The sequence below is a fragment of the Balaenoptera musculus genome, chromosome 3, assembly GCF_009873245.2.
Source record: "Balaenoptera musculus isolate JJ_BM4_2016_0621 chromosome 3, mBalMus1.pri.v3, whole genome shotgun sequence".
NCBI classification, from domain to species: Eukaryota; Metazoa; Chordata; class Mammalia; order Artiodactyla; family Balaenopteridae; genus Balaenoptera; species Balaenoptera musculus.
In genome coordinates, this window is record NC_045787.1 from 64,047,942 (window position 1) to 64,063,539 (window position 15,598).

The 15,598-nt window shown below is 37.2% G+C and overlaps 1 protein-coding gene across 3 annotated transcripts in view; it reads left to right on the forward strand.

The window, feature by feature from the left end:
• Positions 1–15,598, forward strand: part of ATG10 (autophagy related 10) — a 231,388-nt gene that overhangs the window by 153,469 nt on the left and 62,321 nt on the right. The window lies entirely within an intron of this gene.

Below are 15,598 nucleotides of genomic sequence, written 5' to 3' on the forward strand. Positions count from 1 at the left end.
ACCTATAATGCTTCAGAGTTCTACTAATAGGTGCATTTGCAAAAAAAAATTAACTTTTGATTAATAATAAGTTTGCAGTAGTGATCTGAAAAAGTTGAGAAAATAGATCTACAAAAGTAGATATAAAAAATAGATTTACAAAAGTAGAGAAAAATAGATTTGTCAATCATATAAGTCATTATTACTGCCCTGCTAAAATCAGTAATTATTTTAGAAATTTAAAAATACTCATCACCTTTCAACCAATCATGTTCTCTTTAAAAATAACTTTTACTTATATCAAAAATCTTATTTTTTCCCAGCATCTGTTAAGCTTAATCAAAGCTTCCTTTAAAAATGACTTTATCAGCCATTAGAATTTTTATGCCCTCTTACGTGTTTGATCACAATAATGACAGTTTACCTCCCAATCAACTTAAGAACCCTTAGCATCTCATAAGTAGTTCTTTGGCAATGACTGCAAATGACCATTTTCTAGGTTTTAATTGAGGACAAAATTAGTTTTTAAGTATATGAATCACACTGCCCCTCAAATTAATCCTTTTCTTTCTCTTCCTACTGTCACCTTCCTAGTTCAAGCCCTGTTGCCTCATCTGGAACAATTAGTAAAACCTCCTACTTTGGTCTTCTGCTCCTTTCCTCCCTGCTCCTTCCCTCTAGTCAACTTTTCCTAACCATGCTGCTCTTATCTTACCCATGTGCAAACCTGCAATAGCTGTCCAAGGGGCTATGCTATGTGGTCTAAATGCCTTGCTGGGGTTCCAGTGGCTGCCGTTCCCTGGGTCCCACCAGCCCTTTCAAGCTTTTCTCCTACGCCTCCACGCTACACAGTTTCAGCTCCTGCCAAGCATGGCTGTTCACTTCCCCAAACCCATTTTGTGCAGTTTGTTCTTGGAATTCTTTCCAGGTTTCATGCTTTCCCTGTTGCCTTTGTTCTATCTTTGTATATCCCTCTTTTTCTTTCATATGTTCCTTTCTCGGAAACCACTTCAGCTTACAAAAACGGCCCCCTCTGAAATGCCATTTCTGTAGACCAGGAATCAGTGGTTGCTCTGAAGAAGGATAATATAATGAGATATATAAGCAAATCCATCATAAAGATTTTTGGCAAGAGCATTTTATTTTATGCAAAGTGTTTTAGATTAACCTTTAAGTATGTCAAGGTAAGTGCTAAGCGTTTCAACTTCCAGTGTCTTGTAAGTGACCACAAACTGTCCAAAAATGTAGAGTCAGAATCCACAGGACCCAGAAAATGTTTATTTGTGAGAGTCAAGGAAGACGGCAAAGGATAGAGGAAGGGAGCATCCAAAAATATATATGTATTTAACTTCAGGGCCTTTTTTCTCTGCTCCTTCTCAATCAAGTTTTACATTGTGCACCTGAGCCCGAATCTTATTTTTTTCTTTTTTCTGTCACTAGCATCCCTATTATTAATCTTCTCAGTGCAAACCTATAGCACAATTCCAGGTGGTCTATGTCATTTGGGTTTTAATTCCACATGTCTCCGTTCTGGCATGTGACATATGAATAAGATTTTGAAGTCAACCATATTTTCTTAGTTACCTAATATGATGTTGCCAATAGATTTCATTCCATTGATGGAATTCCTAAGTTGCTAAACAAACTACATGAACCAATCTGTATGTTGATAGTTTTTAATGAAATTGACTAGTATCTTTTAGTTTCCAGGCATTTAAGCATCATACAGACAGCCTGTTAGCAGACCATCTTTTTCCTACTTGTCAAAGTATGGTAGTAATGATCAAATCCTATCACAATAAGCATTACTATCTCAATACCAAGTATGATGCCCACTTATTGGGAGGGATATTTGATATAACCAAACTACAACATAACTATAACACTTAGATGTTCCTTTGGGATTTGTCTTATTGGGATTGATCTTGTGGACAGGTATCCCCACTTGTGATAACACACTTTGTTTAAGCTTTAGAATTGCTCATCACAGTGTATGTCCAGGCATTGAAGACCTAGCAAGGGAAACTCATTTGTTGTCATTGTACTAACTTGGTATTTGAAAGTCATTATGAATATTTACTTTGGAGGTCTTGGCTTTTTTTTTTTTTTTTTTTTTGGAGGTCTTAGCTTTTAATCCCAGTTTAGTTAATGGGTTGCTATTTATGTGCTGTTCTTTGCTTGAGATCTTTGAGAGAGTGTGTCCTCAATTTTGTAAGGCTCCATGTGGAGAAAAAATAGGGTGTCCTCAGTGCTGTGAAGGGGAGGGTGTGATACAGCACTGGGGAAGAATGAGCTGATAGAATATTGGTGGCACCAAATAGTAGACACCATTTTGCAGGATTATACTAAAGAACCATTAGGTTGCAGACTGAACATGATAATAATATCCTGTCCTCCAGAGTGGCTTAAAAACAAAAGTAGCCTTTGCATAATATAACATGCATTTCACTTCATTTTCAGGCTTGACTGTGCTCATGTAGTTTATTGCTCTTCATCTTTAGTAATCACACTTCTGTTCTCTCAGCATTTGTCTTGATGATAAGGACCTATTCATGTCAGATATGAACTCTCTCTTTTGAAGACAAGCCACTCATGAATCTCATACATTTGATTATGGTGATTACTTACCTGCTTTTGTCCAACATTACGGACTACCTATTATCTCAACCCTGCAGCCTAATAAAGAACTTCCAGAAGAAGAAAGTGAACAGATGCCTAGATTGGATCTGCCTAAATTTGGTACAGTGAATGTTACAATAATAATCACTGGAAGGTGTGGGCTCTATGTTTTAGGTAAAGAACTCCTGTAATCTTGGCATGAGCTAAAATTAGATGATAAGAAATCATACTTTCAATTTTACTCAAAGATATGTGTAAATACACATATCTTCAGATAAGTGTATCAGATAAGTAATTTTTTCTTACCATCTCCTTTTTTTAACTTTATATGGAAAAATACAAACATAATACAAAAATAGAGGTAATAGTATAGTACACTTGCAAACTAATGACCAATCTTATTATTTTGGTATCTCACCCAATCTGGAATTTTTTGGTAGCAAATCCTAGACATCATATTATCTCATCCATTCTCATCCATGAGTATTTAAGTATGTATCTTTAAAAGATAAGGGCTCAATATCAAAAAAACAAACAACGCAATCAAAAAAATGGGTGGAAGACCTAAATAGACATTTCTCCAAAGAAGACTTACAGATGGCCAACATGAAAAGATGCTCAACATCACTAATTATTAGAGAAATGCAAATCAAAACTACAATGAGGTATCACCTCACACTGGTCATAATGGCCATCAGCAAAAAATCTACAAACAATAAATGCTGGAGAGGGTGTGGAGAAAAGGGAACCCTCTTGCACTGTTGGTGGGAATGTGAATTGATACAGCCACTATGGAGAACAGTATGGGGGATCCTTAAAAAACTAAAAACAGAACTACCATATGACCCAGCAATGCCACTACTGGGCATATACCCTGAGAAAACCATAATTCAAAATTACACATGTACCCCAGTGTTCATTACAGCACTATTTACAGTAGCCAGGACATGGAAGCAACCTAAATGTCCAATGACAGGTGAATGGATAAAGAAGATGTGGTACATATATACAATGGAATATTACTCAGCCATAAAAAGGACTGAAATTGGGTCATTTGTAGAGATGTGGATGGACCTAGAGTCTGTCATACAGAGTGAAGTAAGTCAGAAAGAGAAAAACGTATAATATCGTATAATAACGCATATATGTGGAATATAGAAAAATGGTACAGATGAACCTATTTCCAGGGCAGGAATAGAGACACAGACGTAGAGAATGGACATATGGACACAGAGGGGGAAGGGGAGGGTGGGACAAATTGGGAGATTACGTTTGACATATATATACTTCCATGTGTAAAATAGATAGCTAGTGGGAACCTGCTGTATAGCACAGGGAGCTCAGCTCTGTGCTCTGTGATGACCTAGATGGGTGGCACTAGGGGCAGGGTGGTTGGGAGGGAGGTCCAAGAGGAAGGGGATATATGTATACATATAGGTGATTCACTTCGCTGTACAGCAGAAACTAACACAATATTGTAAAGCAATTATACTCCAATAAAAAAATAAAAGTGATTAAAAGATAAGGGCTCTACAGAGATGTTTATAGCAGACTTATTCGTAATAGCCCAAATGGAAACAACTCTGAAGTCCTTTAGGAGGTGCATGGTTAAACAAACGGTGGTACATCCTTAGCACAATACTACTCAGCAATACAAACGAACCAACTATTGATACGCGTAACAACCCGGATGAATCTCCAGAGAATTATTGAGTGCAAAAAGTCAATCCCCAACGTTTGCCTAGTATATGATTCCATTTAGCTAACATTTTTGAAATGAGAAGATTATAGATTGGAGAATAGATTGCAGTTTTCAGAGGTTATGAGTAGGAGGAAATTGGGTGTGGTTATAAAAGTCAACAAGGGAACCTTGTGGCAGTGGAAATGTTCTGTATCTGACTGTATCAATGTCAGTGTCTTGGTTGTGATAATATACTATAGTTTTGCAAGATGTTACCATTGGGGGAACTGAGTGAAGGGTATGAGTGATCTCTTTGTATCATTTGTTACAGCTGTATGTGAATCCACATTTATCTCAAAAAAGTTTATTTAAAAAAGGTAAGGATTCTTAAAAAACATAACCACAATTCTGTTATCACAACTAAAGTTGTTAATAATTTCTTAATATCATTAAATAAGCAAATGTTTGAATTTCCCCAATTGTTTCCTCTTCCCTCCCTTCCTTCCTCCCTCCCTCCCTCCCTCCCCTCCTCACCCTCCCTCCCCTCCCCTCCCCCGTCTCCCTCCCTCCCTCCTTCCTTCCTTCTTTCTTCTTTCCTCTCTCCCTTCCTCCCTCCCTTCCTTCCTCTTCTTTTTTAAATAGTTTCTTTGAATCAGGATCCAAATAAGGTTTATACATTAAAATGGTTAACATCTCAAGACTTTTGAAACTAAAATTCTCATTCCTTCCTTTTTTTTTTCTTGTAGGTTTTGTTAAAGAAAAAAGGTTGTTTGTCCTGTAGTATTTGCAGTCTGGATTTTTTTTTTTTTTTTTGATTGTGTCTCTGTGGTGTGTTTACTATGTTCTTCGCTATTTTTTATATACACTCCTAGTTAGATCTGGAAGCTTGATCAGATTCAGGTTTAGTATTTTAGGGCAAGAATACTTCATCGGTGATTCTGGGTACTTTTATAAGGAGGCACATAATGTTTGGTTTTTGCTCTTTTTTGTGATGTTAGCAGCCATTGATGATTATTGCCTAGACCCATTAATTCATTAGAGGGGTTGCAAAATGGTAATGTTCTAATTCTATCATTCATTATTTATTAGCTGGACTACTTCTATAATGACAGAGTTTCCCTCACCAGCTTAGTTACTTGAGGTGTGCTTTGTATAGAAAAGGCAGGATAAATGCTTGATTCTTTCTCTTTATGTTCTAGCTTTCAAGATAATGAGTTGGTTCTCTAGCATCCTCCAAAGGTGACCAAGAAAGTTTTTTTTATGAAGTCATGGATATAAATGTTTTATGTATTTCAATTCATTGTAGTGATTACCTTTATTGATGCTTGGTTTGTCTCATCTTTGGCCAGTGTAAATCTCTCTCTCTCTTTTTTTTTTTTTGGGGGGGGGGCTACGCTGTGTGGCTCGCAGAATCTTAGTTCCCCGACCAGGGATCGAACCCAGGTCCACAGCAGTGAAAGTGCTGAGTCCTAACCACTGGACTGCCAGGGAATTTCCATGGCCAACGTAAGTCTCTAAGTTGACTCCTGAGTTATTTTGATACAACCCAAGTAGCTTTGATGGCTTCTTGCTTTTTGATATGACAAGTTGATGCCCAGACTTGGGCATTCTCCAAGGAGGCTTGCCCCCTTCCAGAGTCCTTATCTAGGTGCTGCACCAGACAGAGTGGATTTAACTTTGGGCACTACCACTTACTAGCTGTATGACCTTGGGCAAATTACAAAAACTCTCCGTGTCTTATTTTTCCATTAAAATTAATGGCAGCATCTACATAGAGTTGGTGGGAAGAGTAAGAGAGAGGGTTGTATACAAAACTCAACCTGTGTCATCTCCTTTCAAATATATTCTTTCTAACACCTGAACTGTGTGCTTTAGATTTGGAAAACTAAGACTTTTGAGGTACTTTGTTTTCTGATTTTACATGTCTGGGGAAGGCTGTCCAAGTACAGGTAAATGAATGGGTTTGGGTGGATAGAAGTGGAAAGAAACTCAATGATTATTTTTCCATGTGATCCCACACAAGTACTGTGAGAGAACTGGATTAGGAGGAGCCTTGAATACACATTCTGCATGCCCCAAATACCACTAATTTCATTTTGAAGATTTTAGCATGTCTAAAACATGCAAAGGTATGATAATTAATTTCAGTGACTATTTTTCCATGTGATCCCACACAAGTACTGTGAGAGAAATGGACTAGGAGGAGCCTTGAATACACATTCTGCATGCCCCAAATACCACTAATTTCATTTTGAAGATTTTAGCATGTCTAAAACATGCAAAGGTATGATAATTAATTTCAGTGAGTTTTCATATTTCCATGATAAATCTCTCAGGGTAAAAAACGAAAACACACACACACACACACAAACACACACACACACAACAAAAATCTAAAACTCCTTAGGTACCCTTTGGTAGATAGATTGCTTTTGACTCTCAGTGATGCAGGAAGTCACTGGTTAAGGATTCTTAAATAATGAAGCTTGATATGTTGCCTGGTGATTTATAATGATGGCTGATAAACTGATGATTTAATTGTGCTTCCTCTAGTAATAATCTTAAGTGCTCAAGTGAAGTTCCAGTGATTGGCTTTTTTCTGAGCTCAGTCTCCCTAGTGTCTCTAGGCATCTCTTTTACACAACATCCGATAACTGACTTTTAACTGTTCCTATTTTAAATAATACAAATCAATTAAAACACCCAGCTGTTTAACAGAACTTCTCAGTGTTGGTATAGGTCTCGGTGGGTATTTCCTGATGGCTCATAATGACATCAATTTAGTGCACCTGGTACGATCAGTGTGAACTGGAAGTGGCTTAATTCTTAAATGACAAGAAAATTAAGAAGCCTTTATGGATTGCTGCTGCTGCTTCAGAATCACTGCCAGCTCCACTGCTGGCTCTTTCACAGTAGAGTTTTATTTAAATGGGACTGCAGACATCATGTGATTGTTTTCTCTGTAATTTGCTACTAATTTGTTGATTCTGAGTTTCTAGGTATTTATTCTGGACATTAATTCGTCACCTTAGCGGGTAGGTTTATAATCCTGTAGTAATTATATCTATCTTGCAGACTTTTTGTAGAAACCCTCCAATGTTTTAACAGTACTCAGTAATTCTACCACAATTCCCTGTTTTAGGAGAGTGAATGCTTCGTTGTGTGTCACTTTGTTTGGTATCCTGGGGTAATGATGACAGTGCTATTTTCCTTTGTTGGTAATTATTTTTAGATTGTCGATCTGCACACGCATTGTGACTTTTAATGTTTATTGAATGTTGATGCTGTGGATTCCATATATCGTCAGAGTACTTCACTCTCTATATTCATTTTTTTTAAATCAATTCAGAAATATCCTCTGTCACTCACAATCTATTGTGCTTTTCATGTTTGGGGGTAAAAAACACATTTTTGTAAGTTTTATTTGTTCCTCAGACTTGCCTTACATTAAAAGGTACATGAAAGTTCTTTCTCATTATCTTTGACTAAATAATTAATTTTTCTCAAAATTTTTTTGACTTTACACCCTGGAGTGTTTTAGAAAATCTTAACTTCATACTAAATGCTATTTAGGCATTGATATAATATTACTTTCTCATCCAGCTTTTGATTACTAAGTTAATTTCTAAAATGTTTTGTTTTATTCCATTTCAATGAGAGTTCAAGATACATAGTTAAACAAGGAATGTATTTCTTATAATAGCCAGCTTATTCATTTATATTTGGGTCTTATTTCTTTAAATTGAAACTTATTTCAGTAGACAATAAAAACAAGAGACTGTTTAGTTAATGTTTTTTGTTATATGTATATCTGGTTGAGCAGAATATTGCTTAGCTTTTTACCATCAAAGTTGCACTTTTGACTCAGCGTATGAATTGAATTTATATGAGGGCTTTCTTTAAAGAATTTTCCAGCATTTCATTGATCCTTAGAACTTTTATTCCTAAAAAAGGAGCAGCTTAAGAAATAGAGACATAGATGTAGAGAACAAACGTATGGACACCAAGGAGGGAAAGCAGGGAAGGGGGTTGGTGGTGGTGGGATGAATTGGGAAATTGGGATTGACATATATACACTAATATGTATAAAATAGATAACTAAGAATAAAAAAAGGAAGCAGCTTATAAATGTGAAAATAAAATACCATTTAAAATATTTAATAATTAATTTTAATATTACTCATCTTACATTTCATTTGGATAATTACCTACCATCAATTTTTAATTTTTAATAAACATCTTAGTTCCAAAACTTCAAGTTTGAAGAATATTTATATTCTCATTTCTAGTTTTTGAGAAAGAGGTTATTGATGGGTGGGCTGTAAAGCAGCAGCTAGAAGCAGGTAGACAAGCCTGGGGGAGTGGAAAGGCAGGCACAGGACCCAGAGGGGATGGAAGATGAACTCTGCAGACAGGCTTATCCAGATATCTGTAAGGGTATAAGCTTCCTAAGAAAGATGCTATTTGTTTTATCTTATTTTTGGCACAGTGGTTGCTGCACATTCATATTCTGTAATACAATATTCCACCTTTAAAGAAAATTCTACTTCCTACCCCTTTTGCCTTTTCTTTTCACCTGTTCTTTTCCTGGTTCTTTTCCATGTCAGCTGTTAAATTCCCCATATTACATTTGCAGTCTATATTTCAAAGTTTAAAATTTGGCAAATAAATAGAGATACTACCAAAGTATATAAAGTGTGTTTGCTAGTCATTACAATTATTTAATTGCATGCTGATGTTATTTTTTCAGTACATTAACTCATTTCTACTTCCCTCTATCCAATCTGAATTTCAAAAATATTTAAAGTCGTGTATATACATACACTCAAATGTAAGATTAATGCATATACTGTAAAGATCAAAGCAAGTGAGTAAGAACTAAGTGATAGAGGGGAAAAGACAGTTTTACAGAAAACCTAGACTAAGGGACATATCTGAGCTTTCTAGAACAAAATAGGGAAATAACAAAAAAGGGAAAGCCAATTAAATATGTTGCTTTCCTTCTGTTATGAAATGAAAGTTTATCAAGAGAGACAAACCTTTTTCTTATATTAAATTTTAGGAAGATAATTTTAACAAATATAAAAATATAATCTCCTTTATAGATACTACTTAAGCCACCTTTAGAAGATGGAGAGGGAGTGATGTTCAGTTGTAATTGTGTGGGAGAGTTATAGTAATGTTCTCCCTGTGTGTAGATTTACACTGTAAAGGTCCTTATTAGCAGCTTGCCATTCAAATTCAGCCTGTAGATGTATTTTGAGTGCTTGGAAAGTTTTTTGAATTTGAAAGCCTTTGGACTGGTTATCTGCTCTGTAGTTAATCATGGTCACTTCCCCTTCCTATCGCCTTATACCCTATTTCACTTACTTTGCCCACCTGTCTTCTAAAGGCATATCGGTTTGCCTATTCCAATATTGATACAAGATACAAAGAAAGTTTAGAGATTATGTATGATTATGAATATATGAATCTTAGTACATATCTTGGACTATTTTCAAATAAAAGTGCTATCACTTGAGCATAAAATTTTTTAATAACTTACTTTTTCTGATTAAAAAAGTAATACATATGGATCATTTTTAATAAAATACAGAATAGCATAAGGAAAAAATAAGAATTGCTCAATCTCAAGCATTATAAATTACCACTGTTAACCTTCCAGTGTATGGCTTTCTAGAAATATTATATATATATTTTTAATATAATTATATATATAATATATATTCATACATATGTATACATTATATATAAATATACACAAACACAAATGAGATCATACTATGCGTCTGGTTTTTTGAAATTTATGTCACAGCTATCTTTTCATGCCAATATTTAAATACATCTAAATTTTCCTTCTAATAACTGCTTAGAATTCCATTCTAAAGCTATATATACCATAATTGTTTTAACCAATTTTATGTTGTGAACATTGAGTTCTTTTACAATTGTTTGTATTATAAACAGTTCCTAAGTGAACATCTTTGTACATACAATTTATGCAGTTGTCAGATTATTTCTTTGGAATAAATTCTTAGAAGTTGAATTGGTGAGTCAGTAAGCATTCACTTTTAAAGATTTTGTTAGTTATTCCCATGTCAATCTCAGAAAAGATGTACTAACTCCTCCTACCAGCAGTATATTAAAGAACCCTTTCCCTAAGTGCTGGCTGACACTGGCCATAATTGTTCTCTTTAACATGTTTCAGTCTGATGTCAACCAGGCTTCTGATTGGAGACATGTATCAAACAATCGAACACCAAAGTTACTGATGAACGAAATGTAGGTTTTTCTCGCAGTTGATTGGCACATACATTTTAGACACCGAGGAAGTCGATGTATGGTCAGAATTAAAGGGTCTGCTTTGCATTCTTGCCAAGACATATAGTCTTGTTTCTGCCGTCCAGAGAAGCCTGTAGGAGTACCTGCCAGCAGGGCTGAGGCTTTTCTTTGTAAGCTTTATTAGGTTTGCACAAATGATTGAGCAGAATCCATGGAAGCATGGAAGTCCTGCTCCTTTAAGCATGGAAGTTAAGCTCTTGGATGGCAAGATTTTTGCAAGCTGGAGGTGTCAGTCATCCACCTCACCCAGATAACAAGACAGGAGTGGAATATTTGATAGTAACATTGTATCGGAGCAGGCCTGCCAGGATGAGGTTACTATTAATACACCTCCCTCCAAACAATAAAAGGGTTAGCATTTTGAATACTTTCAAAATACTATCCATTTGGGTCCTGAAGAACATCTCCTAAAACTGACAAATTTGGTTTTGGCACAGTTGTGCTTGAGCTGTTCCCCCTGGCAGTAATTGGCTGTGAGATTAATGTATTCTTTAAGTAGAACCAGGTCATCACCATATAGACGGGTGCTTGTCTTTCTGTTTGCTGTCACAGGAAATCAAGTACTCACTTCTAAAAGCTCAATCAAATTGGAAATGAATTTAAAAGTGTGGGGCATGAATGCAACTCTATTATATAACCTTTTAAGATTAGAATTTATCTTGTCTAAAGGTTTTTCAGTCCAATAGCTAACACTTAGGGAGCATTTCCCAAGTGCCAGGTATTCTAAATATTTTACATTTATTATTTCACTTAATCTTCTGAACACCCATATTAGGTTGATTCTATTCTCCACATTTTAGAGAAGGGGAGATCAAGGCATAAGGACATCAGATAACATGCTAAAGGTCTAACGTCTATTAAGTGACAGAACCAGGATTTGAACTCATGTTCATGAACTCATGAGTTTGAGAACTCCATCATTAACCACTATGCTTTAGCTCCTCCTGCAATGTTTATCTTATTCTCAAGATGTTATCATATAGATCTGATCCGTTTTTGTGTCATGGACCCCTTTGAGAATCTGATGAAAAATCCAGGACCTTTTCCTTGACACAAAATTTTGCAACCCTATTAAAGAAGAACATCCAAATCTTTGGAATTTGTAGTGGCTGTCGTGGATTAGAACTCAACATCCATTCCACCCTCCTTCTCTTGTTCCCTTCCTGTATTGCAGACATTGGAAAGTTAAAACACCATTCTCCATTTCCCTCTTTAAGAGGGGTCTGAATTTGATTTAGGTTCATCATATTGGTTGCATTCGTGCAGGATTTGGAAGGCAGAAGTGTTGGAGGCTGTACTTTGTTGGAAGCACTGTGGGTCATGAGGGTTGTCTGTGTGGCTCCAGTGTCCAGTCACTAGCTTTGGGTGTGTCAAGAGGCAGTGGATGGGGCGACCATTTTGCTGGTGTGAATTGCAGCAGGTGTAGCATAGCCCTGGAGGTGGCCGCAGTAGAGGCAAGTTTCTGATCATGGGAGTTGGGAATATGATTCTGGAATGGCAGATTCCTGATCTGAAAAGAGGCATTATGTCCTATGGTCTCCAGGTCTCCAGTTCTCCAGGGAGGCTCTGGGAATTGTTCCTGGAAAGTAATCTAGAATGTGTTTATTCAGCTCTCCCAATGAGGGCTTCAATTAGACAGAGGAGATTCCATTTTTTGCAACTGAATCTTGACTGATACAATATTATATAGCTTGACCTAAGGATAGTTTTTTCAACAGGTTGGGAGTTTGGCTCTGAATTCAGAAACATTTGGGTTCTTATTCAAGTTCTACTTATTAACAGTGTGACCAAGGACAAATTATTTGACATTTCACCTTTCTCTTTCACAAAATGGGAACTTATTTCTATAAGGGGACTATTATAAGGACTACTCCATTGGGTTGTTGTGAGAATTACTTGAGTTAATTTATGTGATGTGCCTAGCATAATGCTTGATACATAGTGGGTGCTAAGAATGTGAGCTCTTATTTATCATTAATCCTTAAATACTGTGAAAAGAAAAAGCAGTGGGCACAGTTTGTGTTTTGGATAAAATACAGCACTGCAGTGGTCAATAGAATAATTGTTGAGCTTCAAGTTTCCTACAACAATATATTCACAGGCTCAAACTGATAGTTTATTGAGGAGGAAGCTGTATAGAGTACTTAGGGGTCATATTCACTTAGTTAACTAGATAAAAAGTTTGGTAGTTCTCATTCAAATCGCATTCAAAACCTTCTGGCAGCTAATCTCCTTCCTCAGGAGAGACCTTCAGCTTTAGATGGCTATTTCAACATGCCGCTTTTTATGTGATGTGGTTGGCAAATCATGGGAAGGATGTCCCAAGGCTGTTAGAGCAGAAGTCGCCCATCTGGGCCTGTGAGAATCCATCCACAGTGCTGCTCTCCGAGCCATGCCATGAGCACTTGCACTCTAGAGACTGTAGTTGTTATTGGGCTTTTGGCTAAACCTACAGCTTCCCATAGAGATAAAGAAATGTCTTAACATATCCTACAACACATCTAGAATTGATTTAAAAAAAATTGTTTTTTAAAAAGTAATGCTGGGGGCTTCCCTGGTGGCGCAGTGGTTAAGAATCTGCCGCCAATGCAGGGGACACGGGTTTGAGCCCTGGTCCAGGAAGATCCCACATGCCGCAGAGCAACTAAGCCTGTGCGCCACAACTACTGAGCCTGCGCTCTAGAGCCCGTGAGCCACAACTACTGAGCCTGCGCTCTAGAGCCTGCAAGCCACAACGACTGAAGCCCGCGTGCCTAGAGCTTGTGCTCCGCAACAAGAGAAGCCACCGCAATGAGAAGCCCGTGCACCACAACGAAGAGTAGCCCCCGCTCACAACAACTAGCGAAAGCCCACGTGCAGCAATGAAGACCCAACGCAGCCCAAAATAAATACATAAAATAAATAGATTAAAAAAAATAGTAATGCTGGGAATAAATATTTAAAAAAATTGCTACATGTAAGAAAGTGAGGTGGATATTAAGCCTTATTTTCCAGTAGCATTAAAGGGTAAGGAAACACAATCCAGGTACAGTTTGTTCAATTATACTGAATAGCTAACAAGGCTAACTAAATTAAAAAATAAAAGAAATGTTCTTCAGTTTAAGGGCAAAATGTCTCCAGAAATTTTGCACCCTTTGTGCAGTAGAAACTGTTTCATTAAATCGCTGCAATATCCCCAACATTGCACTAGTAATTGTGGTGGAGCCAGAGGAAGTACAGGGTATTTTACCTGACTAGAAAAACTTGTGTTATATACTGAAGAGAAAAGGGTAATATACATGGACACTGTGAGATAAACCACTTCCTGGTTAAAGGAGTTAAATGGAATAGGTGTCTAAGTAGCTTCCTCTAATCAATATGCTCCTTTCTGCCAGGTTTTCTCCCCATCCCCACCCCACCCCCACCCCCAGCCTTATTCAGATAGGCTTCAACAGCCAAGAACACCCTCACATGGCAGTTCAGGCAGGTTTTGAAAACTTAGACTTCTTGATATACAGCCAGTGGGGAACTCCACGACAGGGCAGCCAGACACTCAATGCTGTAGACCTCAGAAGGTTGCTTATGTAACCCGTTTAAAAGTTCTGAAAGCCTTCCTCCTCCACTGTGATTTGAAGGTGGTCATAGAATCAAATTAATTGCAAACAGCTGTTAAAGGAGAAAATCTGTTTAATTAAGAGTCCTGTAAAATGATCACTTTGAATCCTCGGAAGTCCATCTCCTAGGTAGAAATAATCAGCAAATTGCAATTATTTTCCACATTTTATTTGAATTTCTTCAAAGGCATGTTTGACATCAGTGTCACCATCAGGAAAGGCTAAGTAATCAAAAGCACTGTTCTCTTGAATATGTGAATGATATTTCCCCTTGGACTTCAATTTAGGAGATTTAAGTTATAACTTTAACACAAGTTTGGCTGTTGTTTTCCCCATTGATCAAAGTGGCTATCCCTAGAGGTGTGGACCATATGGAAACCGGCTTCTCAAAACAGGCCCTTCTTCTACCGATGAAGCTTTAATCTAATCATTATCATTTCGTACACTCCCATCTCCTAAAGTTATTGTGTCAGCTAACTTGGGTTTCATACTGGGTTCAGGGAAGTCCCATGTGTGAGTGGGGGTATCTTGGGGCTATTCTATGTGTATGTTAGGGTGTATATGAGGGTGTGAGGGGGATGAGGGGACATATTTGGAAGAGGCCAAGTAAGGTAGATGGGTCTTTGGAGCTCTGCACCTTACTTCAGGCAAAGCACCTCCACTTTCTTCTGTTTTTTAGTTCCTTGTAAGGTTTTATTTGCAAAAAGTGTTCTACTGCTTTAAAATGTTTGAAAACGTCTGAGCTAGAGGACATATTGCCAAGATATAATTCAAAAGACTGTCAAGTTAAAGCTATACAACTAACAGTGCTTTGTTCCTTGACAAGGGGAATTTTAAACATGTCAAGTCTATCTTTTGAGAGAGTTGAATCAGGAATATATAAGTCCATATTATTTCCAGCAGGTTGCTCAGAAAAAGATCCTTTTGGTCTTAACTGAGATCATTGTGGCCAGACTTACCTTTGCATCTGCTGTAGTTATTTTTTGTGGAGCATTGAATAAAAATAGTTCTTAGAATCCACAGCCTTGGATATGACAGTTCATTCTGTCAAACTGAGGCAGATTCTAGCAACTAACGATATGGCCCAGAAGGAAGGTGATCAGGGTATTTGAACTGAGCTCTCCATCCTGGCTCTTCATAGGAGACAAACTTTTGACCCTCTGGGTATTTTCTGGAGCTCCTTTATAATCAGAAAATGTAGCCAGTTAACTTTGGAAACTAAGGATCTTAAGTTTCTACAGCTGCCAATAGTGTCTCCCTTGCTAACTCAACTTACCTGTACTTTAGATAAAGCTCGCCAATCTGTATACACACCAGTATAGTTCAGGGAGATCATCCAGGATGCCCCTTCTTCCTTGATTGTGTGTAGTCTGCTTTCACCCTT